The sequence below is a fragment of the Hyperoodon ampullatus genome (genome assembly GCF_949752795.1).
Source record: "Hyperoodon ampullatus genome assembly, chromosome: 11".
In the NCBI taxonomy this organism is placed as follows: Eukaryota; Metazoa; Chordata; class Mammalia; order Artiodactyla; family Ziphiidae; genus Hyperoodon; species Hyperoodon ampullatus.
In genome coordinates this window covers 40,498,780-40,514,462 of record NC_136924.1, presented here as the reverse complement: position 1 = coordinate 40,514,462, position 15,683 = coordinate 40,498,780, and positions in this window count along the sequence as shown.

Genomic DNA, 15,683 nt, shown 5'->3' with positions numbered 1-15,683 from the left:
GGCACCACATAGCTGGTCTGTCCTCCCCAGGCCCAGGAGCCCCAAGTGGCTCTTACTGGCTGGGAGGCCCCCATGGAGCGGAGGGCTCCTGCACCTGGTCAGGCTGGTCCCACTGGCCTTGTGATGGTTGACTTTATGTGTCACCTTGGCTGGGCTACGGTGCCCAGTTGTTTGGTCAAACACCAGTCTAGATGTTGCTGTGAAGGTGTTTGTGGATATGATTAACATTTACAATCAATTAACTTTGAATAGGGACTTCCCTGGTGGCACAGTGGTTAAGAATCTGCCTGCTAATGCAGGGGACACAGGCTCGAGCCCTGGTCCGGGAGGATCCCACATGCCGCGGAGCAACTGGGCCCATGCGCTACGACTACTGAGCCTGCACTCTGGAGCCCGCGAGGCACAACTACTGAGCCCACGTGCCACAACTAATGAAGCCCACATGCCTAGAGCCTGTGCTCTGCAACGAGAAGCCACAACAATGAGAAGTCCGCGCACCACAAGGAAGAGTAGTCCCCGCTCGCCGTAACTAGAGAAAGCCTGCATGCAATGAAGACCCAAAGCAGCCAAAAATAAAATTAATTAATTAACTTAAAAAAAATTAACTTTGAATAAAGCAGATTACCCTCGATGGTGTGGGTGGGCTTCGTCTAATCAGTTGAAGACCTAAGAGCAAACACCGGGGTTTTTCGAGAAAGAATTCTGCCTCAACACTACAACACAGAGTTCCTGCCTAAGCTTCCAGCCTGCTGCCCTGCCCTGCAGATTTCAGACTCGCTGGTCCCGACAACTGCATGAACCGATGCCTTAAAACAAATCTCTCTGTATAAATACCTCCTATTTTTTGTTTCCGCTTCTCTGGAGAGCCTGACTGATACAGGCCTCTTACACAGTCAACTTCCTCCTTCCCACTAACTGTCAGAATCACAAAACACTGGCACCAAGAAGGATCACAGTGAACATCTTGTGCTGTCAACTTGGTCATTGTACAGCAGGAAAACTGAGGCCCAGAGAGGGGAAGGGGCTTGCCCAAAGCCACACAGCAAGCCCATGGCACTGGATCTTGAAACCAGGTCTCTTGACTCCAGCCAAGAGCCAAAATGACTCCAAATTATGGTAGGAAATGTCAAATATATATATATTTTTAATGCAAGGAGGAAAGTAACCGTGGGCACATCCCACCACCCGGCACCAGCCATGGTTGATTGACTTGGTTACAAATCTGGGGGCTCCCATGACCCCCCCTCTGGTTCAGTAATTTGCTAGAATGACTCACAGAGCTCAAGAAAGTGCTTTACTTATGATTACCAGTTTATTTTAAAGGCTACAACTCAGGAACCGCCAAACAGAAGAGATGCATGGGGCAAGGTATGGGGGCGGGGCTGTGCACGGAGCTCCCAGGCCCTGGCTGGGTGTGCCACCCCCCAGCAAAGGGATGTGTTCACCAACCCGGAAGTCTCCTGGTTCCAGAGTTTTCACCCAAGTTTCATTACACCGGCATAATTGATTAGACCACTGCCATTGATTAAACTCAGTCTCCAGCCCCTCCCCGCTCCCTGGAGATTGAAGGGGGTGCTGACGGTTCTAACCCTCTCATCAGGAGGGTGGGTCCTCTGGCCGACCAGCCCCCATCCTGATGTTATCTAGGGGCCCCACCTTGAGTCACCTCATTAGTATGGCCTCAGGCAAAGTCAAAAAGGGCTCATTATGAATAAAATTCACTCCTATCATGCAGGAAATTGCCGGGTTTTAGGAGCTCGGTGTCAAGAACTGGGGACAAGGATGAAATATATATTCATATTATACAGTAGTCCCCACCTTCAGGGCAACTCCTGTTCATCCTTTTGACCTCCCTTTCCAACCAGAGTGTGTCAGGCCCCTCCCCCACACGCTCCCAGCACCTGGACCCATCATTCACTCCTCTGGTACCCATCATTCACAGCTCTGGTACCCATCATTCACCCTTCTGGTACCCATGATTCACAGCTCTGGTACCCATCATTCGCACCTCTGGTACCCATCGTTAACCCCTCTGGTACCCATCATTCACCCCTCTGGTACCCATCATTCACCCCTCTGGTACCCATCATTCACCCCTCTGGTACCCATCATTCGCACCTCTGGTACCCATCATTCACACCTCTCCACCAGGTACGAGTGGATACATGGTTCTGTGATCCTTTAGTTAACATGACGGGGGTGCTCCCTCACCACCCCCCCGAGGTGGGGTCTGGACTCTATTGAACGGGATCCCTGAGCACCAGGCCCGGCATATACGGGCCCTCCGTAAATGCTGAAATCAAATGAGAATAAACCAGACATTACAAATGGACCCTTCTTCATCGGCAGTGGGCTTCAGGGCAGCAGTTCCATCACACCTGACCTGCCTTGCCCTCCACCTGAGTCCACACACACCTCAGCTCCTTCCTGAACCTCTCGCTGCCAAGCCCTTTCCCTCTGAGCCAGGCTCCGTGGCCCGAGGATGGGGGACGTGGGCACCGAGGAGCCACCAGCATCACGAGGCCGCGCTGGCTAGAGCCATGGACCGGGGCAGGCGCAACACAGCCAGCACGCAAAAGAGGCTTCAAATCGCCTGACAGTTCTGTGTATAATTCATAGCAAAATGGTTTGTTGCTATGAAAATATATTTGCACATTACACAAATAGACCCTCACAGCAATTATCTTAATGTTGTAGCTACAAATTATCACCTACTTACCTCGGGAAAATTAGCACCAAATTTAACTTGAGTGGCGTGGACGATGTGCGGGGCGCACAGAGCAAGAGCCCTCGGCCGTATCTGTAGGACCTGGTTCTCGGCTTTAGGCTCAGGATAGGGCATCTGATAAAGGGCTCTGCGGGGAAGAGAGGCGTGCTCAGGGCCATCCAGGCCTAACCCTGTATTTACAGGGAGGTCACGGAGACCCAGAGAGAAGGGGGCTGGCACAGGGTCCCACCTGGGCAGGGGAGGCAAAGTCAAGGCATGAGGGGCAGGGGTTGAGAAGGGGGCCGCCTGAGTTGGGATTCCAGAGTCTCCGGGTTGCACCCCATGAAGAGTAATTTTCACCCTTTTGTCTCAGCTATGTCACAAATGTATTTATACAGACCCCACTACCCACTCTTTATCACAAACACCATTGGGTCCCCGACACTGGTGAGAAGGCAGATGTAGATCATTTGTGCAGGTAGCGGGGCCAGAAGCCACTGGAACCTGGGCGTGACACCCAAAGGTGGCAGCAGCAAGGTCCAAATGAGCTGTGACCTGCTACAGGACTTTGTCAGAGGCCTGCCCGCAAGTCCCAGGGACAGTGGGCACTCTGAAAAGACAACGGGGGGTCTGCAGAGAGACCTGTGGCTCTTGCAGACACCAACCTCGAGACTTGGGGCCGTTCCCCTCCCCAGCATCCCTGTGGCCCTGCCCACGGTACCCAGGTGCTCGCTCAGGTGTGCACCCCTCACCTGCAGCCCTCCAGCTGCAAAGAGCTGACCCACCCCACCTCCCAGCCTGCCTGATTACCTAAGAGGAAGCCTATCTCCCCTCTCAAAGGTTTGTTGAGGAAGCCAAGTTGAGCCAATCAGCACACGGCAACTTTCCTAGTCACAGATATAGGTTCATTCAGGCCTGTGAGGTATCAGGAAAAGCTTTCCAGGTGCTTCTGGGAAAGAAGATCACTTGCTGTCCTGAGAGGGCCACTGGAGGAGATTCTCTCCACACAGCTGTGTATAAAGATGAGGCCTGGAATGGCTGGAGCCAATGTGCTGCCACCCTGAAGATCCAGCAGCCCACAAGAAGGGCAGGAAATTGCTCAGCCTTGATCAAGCCATACCTGATCTCCATAGCATCCCCAGACCATTTCAGCTACATGGGCCAATATGGCCGCTTGGACTTTTGGGCTGGTTCAGAGCTGGGTTTTCTGTCTGTTACAGTCAAAAGTGTTAGGATGCCCCCAGACCCCACACCTACCACAGGCTGGGAGAGGGGCTTCCTCCAAACTCTGGCAGCCCTCATCAGCCTACACCAGGTGTCCATGTGTCCTTCTTGACCCATCACCGTGTGTTCCCTGACAGCCGGGGCCATTTCTGACTCATGCTTGAGCCCCAGCACTCATCCAGCCCAGGACATGAAAGGAACTTGGGGTGTCTGTTGAACAAAAAGCAGGCAAAGTGTTCACAGCAGAGCCCAGCATTCAAAGCCTTCCTGGCCCATCTCACCAACACCCCCCCACCGCCCCAGGTCACTCCCACTGCCCACCTTGCTCGCTCCACCGTCTGCCATCCCAGGCTGCTCTGTCCCAGAAGAGGACACAGCTGGGGACGCTGCCATAATCTCCATCATCCATACTCAGACCTGTCAGGTGGGGGGACCCTGGGTCCTCTCCTCTCCTCCCTAAGGGATATTAAAGCCCAGGCTCTCCATCCCCAAACCCAGATTTCAGGCCCAGACCTCTCCCCCAACTCTCAACTCGAATATCCCAACTACTTACTCCACACCTCCCAGGACACCCTCTGAGTGCCAACAGCATCCTGTAGTTCTTGGAATAAAATTCAACCCCCTACAAACACCTGAAAGACTCTTGTGGCCTGGTCCCGCCGCCCTCAGGAACTCATCTTATACCACTTCACGCCACCCTCATTGTCCCTGCTCCAGCCACAAAAGCCTCAGGGTTGCTCCTCAAACATGCCAAGCTGTTCCTGCCTCAGGGCCTTTGCACATGCGGTCCCCTCTAGCTGGAACACACAGCTCCTGCAGTGAGTAAGTGATCCCTATGGTTTCTATTACTACCATTGGCTCAAGTCCAATTCAATAATTCAGTCTGAATCCAAATCTACCTCCTCACTGGCCTCCTTGGAAAGCGAAGTGGTATCCACAGGGCCCCCATAAACCAACACTCCACCTTCAGATGCTTCTGTATAGAAAGATCTGGTTACAGTTTAGCAGGGTCAAATAAAGACTTGCCCCCGGTGAAGCCAGAGAGAAAAACACCCCAAGTTCCCGGGGAAGGTCAGGCCACTTGTACTTTGCAGAGCCAGGGATCTCGTTCTGATCCCCTCTGTACCCGATCCACAGACCCCTCTGTACCTCGGCAGCGTTGGCCCCCAGCCCCTGCGCCAGCGCTGTGAGCATGCAGCACAGATGAAGAGTCAGAGGAATGGGTTCCAGCCCATGTACCCCCTTACTCAAAGTGTGTCTTCAGTGAGGCTGGTCCGCTCTTCTCACACCCCACTCCCCCATCTGTGAAATGGGCACAGGCCCTGCCCCACCAGTGCCACATGAGGATCAAATAAAGGGCAGGTGTGACATCACGCTGAAAGGTCGGGCACCCTGGAGGCAAATGCATGGTAACGGTCACCAGGGCTATGGAAGCCACGTACAGACCGCTCCTAAAGAGGCCAGGCAATGGTCAGAAGACAGATTAACCTTATTTGGATCCTGATAAAAAATAAAAGAAATGTTTATATTTGAGGCAATTGGGATTCTGAATACTAACTGGGTATTGGATATTAGGAACTATTGTTCATTGTTTTAAGTGTGATAATAATATTGCGGTCATGTTATAAAAGTGGAGGCACCCTGCAGTATTTATGGAGCACAAGTATTAAAATAACACGGGAGCAGGGTGTAAGGGGGGAGGGGTGTGAGCAGGGGGGGGCGGGGGAGGGGAGAGCAGGTGGGGCTGAGCAGAAGCCAGGTTGGCTGCAGCGTGGTAGCGGCTGATGCTAGGGTGTCTGCTTCCTTTTGAACATCTGAAATTCTCCATCACGGGAAAAACTTAAATAAATCCATCAGCCCTCCTACCTAATATGCAAGGTGTTATAACAGCACAGACCTGGGAGCTTTAGGGACATGGGTGGGAGCAGAGACCCTCACAGCTGCAGGGGCCTCAGAGGCCTCTAGAACTCGATGGAGATCGTGGCCCAGAGAGGAGGTGCTTTCCAGAAGTCCCACACATGCCCTGCTGGCCCACATCCCAACCACAGGCCATTTTTCTGTGTATGACAAATGCCCCAGCCCAGACAGCCTCCTGGCCACCGGTTTCCTTTGCTTGTTTTAATTTTATGACCAGGTAGGGGGAGGGAAGGGGCAGCTCCCCAGAAGCTTCTGGACTCCTGACCTGCCAAATCAGTTCCTTCAATGGAACAGTCACAGGCTCTGACTGAAACAAACTTCTCATGCCCTCCTCTGTCCAAGGTCACTGAAGAAAGAATCCTTTGCCACCCCACCGACCCGCCCGGGGGCAGGAAGAGATTCCACACAAGCTTGGTCCCCACAGGTCTTCCCTGCTTGGGCGCAGGGGTCGGGGGTGGGGGCGGGCGGCGGGACAACGAATACTGCAAAGTGTAAACACCTATAAAGGTGCCCTGCCCTGTTTTAGGCACTTTGCACACATTAACTCATTTGTTTCTTTCTCCCGGGAACCCTAGGAGGAGGTGATAACACTGCCCATATTTTACAGATGGGGAAGCCAAGGCACGGAGTGCCCAGCTCCTCTGGTTAGCTACTCACGGTCACATGGCCGGGATGGGGGTTGGGGCACCAGGCTCCAGCACCAGCTGTTAACCAGTGTACTCACTCTCTGCCGGCACTGAGCACCCATGCTATTCCCACTGAGCTTCAGGACACCCTGCCGCTTGATGCCCATTTGAGAGATGAGAAAATGAGGACCCAACTCAGCCTGGTCTCCTGCCTTCCAGGGACCCAGAAACCAGGACAGTGGCCAGATCCAGCTGCCAGCAGCTCTGGGAGCCTCCAGGCAGATGGCTGGGACGGGACCCTGCAGCTGAGCCCCACACGGACATCTCTGAGGTCATCCCCCTCCCTCAGTGCCGAGCCCGGAAGGGGACCCTCAGATGTACCCTGGGCGGCCCGGGAAGCCTCTGGATACATGTGGCATATCTTCCTTGAGCATCAATTTTAATCAAAGGATTGAGGGAAAAGTTAAGTAACTTATCTGAAAAGAAACTGAAAGCATCATTTTCATATCCCAAAGCTATTCTCACATAGATTTGAAGGGCAGTCACTGGCAGGCTTGGAACGTCTCCACCCAGGAGACAGACCTCAGGGCCCTGGGAGGCGGCTGGCCGGGTGGGGAGGGCGTGGATGCTGCAGCCACAGCACAGCAGGCCTGGCTCTCCATTCACTGGCCATGTGACCTCAGAAAGTCATCTAAACATCCCTGCCTCAGTCTCCTCATCTGTAAAAGGGGACAGTAACAACCCCTGCCTCATGACGCTGGTGTGAGTGAGGAATGAGGCAATCAAGTGGACAATTAGGGCCTGAGAGCCAATAGCAAAGGTACCCGTGATGCTTTTGGGGAAGGATGGCCAAGGGCGGCCACTTTACAGGTCAGGAGGCTGAGTCCCCAAGAGGGAAAGTGACCTGCTCCAAAACTAGGTCTCTGACTCCCTCTGTGGTTCATTCTCCCCCTCCTGCTGCCTCTGTGCCTTGGTTTCCCCATCAGTAAAAGAGGGTAAAATCAGGGAATGGGTATGCACGCCAGGCACTTCCAAGGTGGCTGAGCTCTTGCTGGAAGCCACCATCCATGGCGTGCCCACAACCGACTCAGCTGGAACTGGCTTGTTAGGGAGATGCCAAGATCCATGGGATGTTTAGTCAAGTTTCCAGACCTTAAAACATCTCGCTGCAGCACCCATCAACAAATGAGTGGATAAAGATGTAGCATATATACATAATGGAATATTACTCAGCCATAAAAAAGCATCAAATATTGCCATTTGCAAAAATACAGATGGACCTGGAAGGTATTATGCTTTGTGAAGTAAGTCAGAGAAAGACAAATACTTTTTCACTTATATGTGCAATCTAAAAATTAAACAAATGAATACAACAAACAAACAAACAAAACATCTCACTAAGGTTGCACTTCAGCGACTCAATGACATCAACCAAGTAAATTCCTACCGGCTCCACCTGACCACCTGTCAGGTACTCCACAGGTATTTCTACCCCCACCTCACATGTGACTTATCCCCAGCCAACTACAGTCCCCCAGCCTCTGTGTAACCTCAGTGTGCCACACCCTTCCCTGCCTATCTCTCACCCATCTTCCAACTCAACGGTCACTTCCTCCAGGAAGCCCTCCCTGACCTCCCACAAGCCCCTGACCTCCCACAAGCCCCTGGCTTCCCTCTGTCACACAGAGGCTAGACTTGGAGTCCTCCGTGGACAGGGGACTGGGGAGGTGGCTGTCCACAAGGACTAGCCTGGCTCAGGCCAATGAACTCTGTCTGCCTTCACCCCTCGGCCCCTGCCCTGCTGTTGGTTTGAGAAATGGTTTAACGTCACTGCATTAAAGGAGAAACTCACAAACAATACCCTAAAACCACCAACAGAGACTGACCAAAGGATATTTACTGTTGAGTCTTAGATTTTGAGTTCTCACCAGGACAAATGTCAACACTGTGTTTCACCATCAATAAGCACTGCGTGCTCTGGAATCCACACAGCCTCCTCACAAAACCTCAAAGTCTGTGGCCTCCAGACGGCCAAGGCCAGGTCCCCACCCCGCCGACAAGGACTGAGGAACTCCTCCCCTCCCACCCTGCTTCCTTCTCCTGGTGCCTTAGCCTCCACTCTTCACACACCTGCCAGGCCCTGGGGAACCCCCAAGCCAGTGCTGTTGACAGTGGCGAGTGGCGCCGGGCCAAGGTTTGGGAAAAGTGAAAGCGTCCAGGGCCTCTCCCCTAACTGGCGATTTGGGAGGCTGATTTAAGTTTTGGGCATATTAAGTCTTGGGGGTCCATCCCCTGTGATGAGCGGGCCCGGCACCCCCAGCCGGAGCCTCTGAGTCTGAATCAGCGCAACAAATGCTCAGCCTCAGTTTTGTCATCTGTGAAGCGAAGCGACGCTTCCTGCCTCCCAAGTTGGAGCTGAGGGAACTCATGTGGACCCGGCCGGATCGGAGACCCTGAATTTGGGGAGGAAAATGGGGGAACGGTGAAAGTTTGGGCTGAGACGGCCCAGCCGCGGGAGAAGCGAGGGAGAAGGGAAGGAGGGGACCGGGGTTCAGGGAGGGTGCGGGGGAGCAGGACTGGAGGAGTGGGAGAGGAGCGCGCGCTCGTGCAAAACGGGGGTGGGGTAAGGTAGGGGTTGGGGTGTGGGAGGCACCGGGGTCCCCGCCCGTCTCCGCGCCACGTCATGTGGCCCCGCCCCCCTCCCCGCCTCGGCTTGCCCGCCTGAGCAATGGGCCCAGCCCCAGAACCCGCGCTGCGTCCCCACCTGGGCCCAGGCGGGTTCCTTCCCGCGGACAATGGGCCTTACCTGACTACAGCTCCGCCGGTGCCTCACCTGGGCTCGGCTCAGCTTGCGACTCACCTGGCCCCGCCCCGGACGTGGCTTCCATGCAGGCCCCGCCCCTCGCCCCGCCCCGCGCGCTACCCCGCCAGCGCTGTTTCCCTGGAGCACAGGACCTGAGTGGCCCAGTCATTGCGGGCTATGCCTGCATTTCTGCGCATGGGCAAAGTCACTGTTCCAGCCCTGAGGCGGGGGTCATGTACTCAGGAAAGACCAGGCTGGGGCCCAGATACCCCAGAGGTGCCACTGACGTTCCGGGGCCCCAGGCAAGAAGATGACTGGTCCTCCGATAGGATCGCATTCCCACTCGGAGAGCCGCTCAAGAGGTGGCGTTCTAAGGGTGGATTTCTATCAGGCCCGGTGTCTGGCGCCCCCTTCTGGCTGCAGCTCTGTCTCCGCTGCCTCCTCCCCGTCTCCCTGGTTTCTGAAGGTCGGCGCCCCGGGACTGGGTCTGCACCTGCTTTCATTTACTCCCCAGCCTCCTGCTTTCAATACAGCCTATACCAGATGATCCCCAACTGATGTCTCCCGACTCCAGCCTCCTGCCTCTGACTGACCACCTGACATCCCCACACGTCCACGTGGGCTCCTCTCCTGGGCTTCCCATCCGGTTCTCCACCAGCCCCTTCCAAACCCGTCGGGGCATCCCTGGCTCCTCTCATTCCCTCACACCCCATGCGTGGTCCCTGGATGAGCCCCGATAGCTTTTCCTTCAAAACATGTCACAGTGCCACCACTTCTGTCCACCCGCACTGGCCCAGGTGGTCCAGGCCACCAGCATCTCTCACGTGGCTCAGTGCAGCAGCCTCCTAATGCATCTCCTGGCTTCTGCCCTTGCCCCTTTCCATCTGTGTTAACACAGCAGCCAGGGGGAGCCTTTCATGAGATCCTGCCCTGCCCCTGCTCGTGTCCCTCCCCGTCCTGCTCTTGGGGGAGGGGGCTGGCGCTAGCAGCTGCACAATCCCAGGCTGCCTTGCATGGAAGGTGGCATGGCTGCTGGCAGCTCTGGGGTCACGTGTGGTGGGCCCTGTGGTCCCCAGTGGCCTGTGTACAGCAGCCAAGACAATCAGGTGTGTTGACCCCTCCCCATTTCTAGAGGGGGGATCTGACTGCAGCGGCCAGCTGGCATAATAGCACACGCTGCTACAGTGACTGGTTCCGGTTCCAGAAGTCACTGGGCCTAAGCCAATGACGCAGGCCTTCGTTGGGCCACAGTGAGCAGTTCAGGACGCTCCAGTTGGTGGGAGGAGCTGGACTTTGCCTGGAAGTTTGGGGAAGAACAAATCCTGCTCTGTCCTTTCCTCTCCCCCAACTTAGATGCAAAGCTTAGTGCACTGGGAATAGCAAGAAGCCATCCTGTGACCACAAAGGGATCTAGGCTTAGGATAAAACAGAGATGGCAAGGAACTGGGTCCTTGGTGACCTTGCAGAGCCCCTGGATCAAACCCACCCTGGGGCCCACACTTCCTCCAGACTTTCTCATTAAATACACCAATAAATTCTCTTATTGTTTGAACTAGTTTGAATTTTCTATTTCTTACAACCAAAATGCCCTCTGATAAAATATCTTTATACCTTTTAGCCAAATTGCAAAGAGTTTCTCTCCTGACAGGATTAGCAGAAAAAAAAAAAAACCCAGGGAAGCCCTGGATGGCTGAGCCCAAGACACATGACCGTTCCAGGGATAGGAAGGGAGTTAGACAGACCGAAACTTTATCCTCCCCAAAGTCAAGACAGTCAGCTTCAAGCCAGTTGTGCTAATGGTAGCCATGAACCATGAGGCCGTTTTCTCACTGCAGTATCTCCAGTGTCTAGCCCCGCGTCTGGCACATGGTAGCCACTATCCCCCATCAGTATGAATGAATGAATGACCACTGTTTCTCTCTACTGTCACTCAAGCAGCTGCCTGTTTCTGTGCAAAGAATTTGTAACTATCCTAGCACATGGGCCTGTTCACCTCACACAGCACATTTGCATGTTATTATTTGTACGTTCCTTGCTCCCAAAGGGCTTTGGTGGCGAGAAAGCAGAAGCATCTATGGTGCTTCCTGACCTCTAAGTCTCATGCATACCAGGGCCCCTGGATGGATCAGGAAGGGGGCCTATTTCTGGGTCGAAACCCTCCTTACCTCTCAAAACTTGACAAGGAAATCGAGAGGATTTCCTAATCCTAATGCCAGGGACTCACACTTGATGGGTTTCGTCTAGTGCTTTGCCCTGGTTTCTCTTTTCCTTTTGTGGAATGTAAACGCCTTTTATTATCAATGTCAGATCGGTCTCATGAAAGCGGGACAATTTGCAGGTTTTCTGGTTCAAAAAGAGACTTTGAACAGAAGTAAGAGAAAACAACCCCCAGCTGGTCTACGGCGGGCAGTGTAATTTCATGGTATTAAGACATGTCAGGGGGAATGCCGCCCTCCTCGCATCTGTGTTTTGTGAAAATCTCATACAAATTCCACTACCATAGCTTAGTGATATTTAAATATATACAATAAAGCAATCATACAGAATGATTGTCAGGAAAAGAATGCAGGTGTATCCTGCCTTTCATAATAAAAGGAAAAAGTAGAAAGAAACTGTGAGACCCAGGCCAGCTCTCTTTTTGGTTCTTCTGTTTTTCCCCAAGCACGTCTAATCAATAACCCACCAGTTAGTCATTTCCTTTTGTAGCTATAACAATAACTCCTTGCATTTCAAATGCTTTGCGATAGAAAAGAAAGAATAATAATGCAAAATGAAGGAATTACATCTGAATGGTATTATTCTCAGCTTTATTAAATTTGCTCTCGGTACAAATGTTTATGAAGTCGGAGAGCTGCTTCTCCCCCAAGCAGCAAATTCCACATCAATAAGCAGTGGGGGATGGGAGCCTGAAGGAAGGAGGAAAGAAAGACCCCTGGTCCCTGGTCTTGGGCTTCTCATTTGTTTTTTTCCAAATTAACTCTCCCTGCCAGCTGCTTGAGCCAAGACGTGGTCTGCTTTGAACCTTATTAAAACCATGAAACCAAAATAGGTTGAGCCAAAAGGCATCTGGGAGATCGTGTTCCAACCCTCCCCCTTAAGGGCGCAGACCAGCGAGGTAAGGGTTTTTCTCTGCTGCTGTGTAGCCAAGCCAGGAACCCCAGCCAGGTTTCCCGACTCCCTGCCCTCCTATCATGTGCCCTGGTCCAAGTTTTAGAGCAAATGCATTTGGTTGTTAGCATTGACTGCAAACTGAGTACAACCCATATGCACACTCCACGATGTCTTCTGTGATTGCTTGGACCTAATTGTTGAAACTCTTTTGATTTGAAACTGAGCAGGTGACATTCTTGATGCCTTTTTGACATCAGGCTGGAACGCTGGTTGTGTCCTCTGACACCGTGCACCTTTCAAATGCCCTTGCTGTATTGGGATTCCCTGTCTTACCAGTCTCTCCACCCGAGGCGGCCAGACCACGGGTTTACCCAGAGTCCTTTGCAGCGAGGACCCAGACATTGACTAGGCTCCACCGTTGCGACCTACACCATAAGAGAAGAGGTGGCCCTGCAATTTATTATGGGAAGGGACAGCCTCGGATGTTCAGCTGGGGGGCGGGGCGGGACACTGCAGTGGGTACAAGTTTAAATACCTGGGACGTGATTGCTATTGATGCTGGTGACAGTTGTGGGTTTGGTCCAGGACAACTGGAGCATCCCTGTGTGGTAGAAGCATCTCTGAGTGGTGGGAGCATCTCTGTGCCATAGTAGCCTCTCCGGGCAATGGGAGTATCTCTGTGGGGTGTGAGTATCCCTGTGCAGTGGCGCAGTAGTGGCAGTTTCCCCACCAGGCCTGTCATATGCGATGGTTTGAGGCATTGTTCCTGGAAGGTAAGCCTCGAGCTTGGCTCTCCCACCTCCTGACAACTCTAGGAACTCCCAACATCCTTTAATAAACTCCTTCTCTGGGTAATCAGCCAGAATCTGCTGCCATTGCTTGCAAATAAGAGCCCTGCCTTATCCTGCATCCTCCTATTTCACGCTACAAACACAGGCTGACATAAATCCCCATAGTGAAAAGAGAAATGCCACCATGAGAAATTCTTCTTGTGATGATGTCGATGATGCTTTACATTTTTATAGCTTTCTACAGTCTGTTAAAGCAGTTCTGAGTTTTCTGCAAACACGTCTGTCAATGAGGAGAAGGGTTCTTGGGTGAAACCATCAGTTTATTAAGTCATTATCACCTTCAGGTCAAAATCCATTAAGTGCTTGTCGGGCCCCATATATTGTCATCTGCACAGAGCTTCTTAATCAAGGATGCTTGGTATCTCGGGGTTTGTGATCTTACAGCCCCTGCTCTGCGTGTGTCCATGGCGTACAGACAAGCAGAGAAATATCACCGGTCACAGAATATTACATCTGGAAAGATCCTCACTATGGATGAGGAATCTGAGAATGAGTGACTGGCCCAATATTACACAGCAAGGTAGTGACCAATTCAGGATCAGAACCCCGGGTCCTGGCTCTGCCCACGAGGGGTATGCAGCACACATAAATAAATAAAATGCCACATCCCAGTATCAGCCTTCTCCCCATCCACAGATGACCTTCCTCTAGAGTGTTTGGGAAAGAGGAGTGTATCAGTTAGTCATGCCAGGTTATGCTGTAGCAACAAATATCCCCAGTCTCATGGGCTTACACCAAATTAGGTCTACTTCTCATGCACGCTGCCTGTCCACAGCCCCCTGGGACCCGGCCTGCTGGAGCAGCCCCATCTGGATAATGCCAATCACCACACAGAGAAAAGGAGAGCTCTGGAGGGTCTCTGCCTGGCAATGAAAAGATCCAGCGCCAAAGGGGCCCTCTGCTCAGAAGTCGCTGGCCAGAGCTGGTCACAGCACCCCAGCCAGCCCCAGGGGGACCAGGAAGTGTGGGCCTTCTGTGTGCTCGGGAAGCAGGGAGCGGAAGACCATTGTGATTTTAGGGACTTGAGTCTGTGCCCATTGCATCCCTGGCACATGCTCCTCTGCCCAGCAGCCTCCCCCCCACTTCTCCCAGCATCCCCAAGAGTACTGCCCACTTCACTGCTGGACACGCCTGAGCTTTGGGAACACGATTCCCTGCTGGAATGCTGCTGCCCTCCACTCGGGCCCTTGCAGAGGGGCCCACACAGGCCGTCCACACTCCCCAAGGCAAGCGCTGCAGAACTGCAAGGAGAAAGGGAATTCTCCATTCCCCCTCCCTCCCTTTCTTCCCTTCGTTCTTGTGTGTGTGCAAGCGTGCGTGTTTTAATGTGGTAAAATACACGTAACATAACATTTATTGTCATAACACATCTAAGTCTACAGTGAGTGTTGCTAAGCACACCGACATTGCAAAACGGAAACTCGGGACTTCCCTGGCTGACCAGTGGTTGAGGCTCCGCGCTTCCAATGCAGGGGATGCGGGTTCGATCCCTGGTCAGGGAACCAGGATCCCACATGCCGTGTGGTGTGCCCCCCCACCCCCCGCCAAAAACAGTTTTAAAACAAGAAAACTGAAACTCTGTCCCCATAAACACTGACTCCCCCTCCCCCTGTCCCTGGCCCCCACCATCTACTTTCTGTCTTGATGAACTTGACCCCTCTAGGTGTCTCACGTAAGTGGAATCCTACAATATTTGTCCTTTTGTGACTGGCTTGTTTCACTTAGAAAGATTCCTCCCCGGTGTAGCCCATGTCAGAATTTCCTTCCTTTTTAAAGGCTGAGTCGTATTTCATTGAACGGATGGACCACATTTTGTTTATCCATCATCCACTGAGGGACACCCTCCCCTCCTGCAGCTATACATAGTTTTCATTGCTGTCCCATCACATCAAGGACTGTGTTACCAAGAATATAGGTCCTGGGGACACATACACACACACACACACCCCAACAGCCAATTTCCCTTCCTCCCTCCCCCCACAACCCGGCAGGAGTTCCGGACTCTACCAGCAATGTTCCTGGAACCAGCTATCCCCTTGAGACTGTGGGCCTCTAGGGTGGTGGGCAGGGAGCCTGTATCCTGTGTGCCCTTTACTCCCTGAAGGGCTGAGTCCAGCTCCTCTGGTGGGGAGAGGAGGCCAGCAGACACTGAAGGGCTTACAAGGCCCCAGCGGAGGGGAGTGTGGAGTCCCTCCTGCCCATAGGTGGGCGGCAGGGTCTGGAGTGCAGCGCTCAGACTCCCTGCTGCCTGGGGAAAAAACTTGGCAAAAGCGACAGCTTTGTGCTCGTTAACTGACCTCGGAGTGGCGGTCAGCCTCTCTGCGACAAATCGGCTTGTCACCAGCAGAAGTGGGGACTGTGCTGACGTTACACCCAGCGGTTGCTGGTTCCACTCATCACCACCCCGACCCCGGTCAGCAGGTGACCTGCAGGAGATCTGTTTA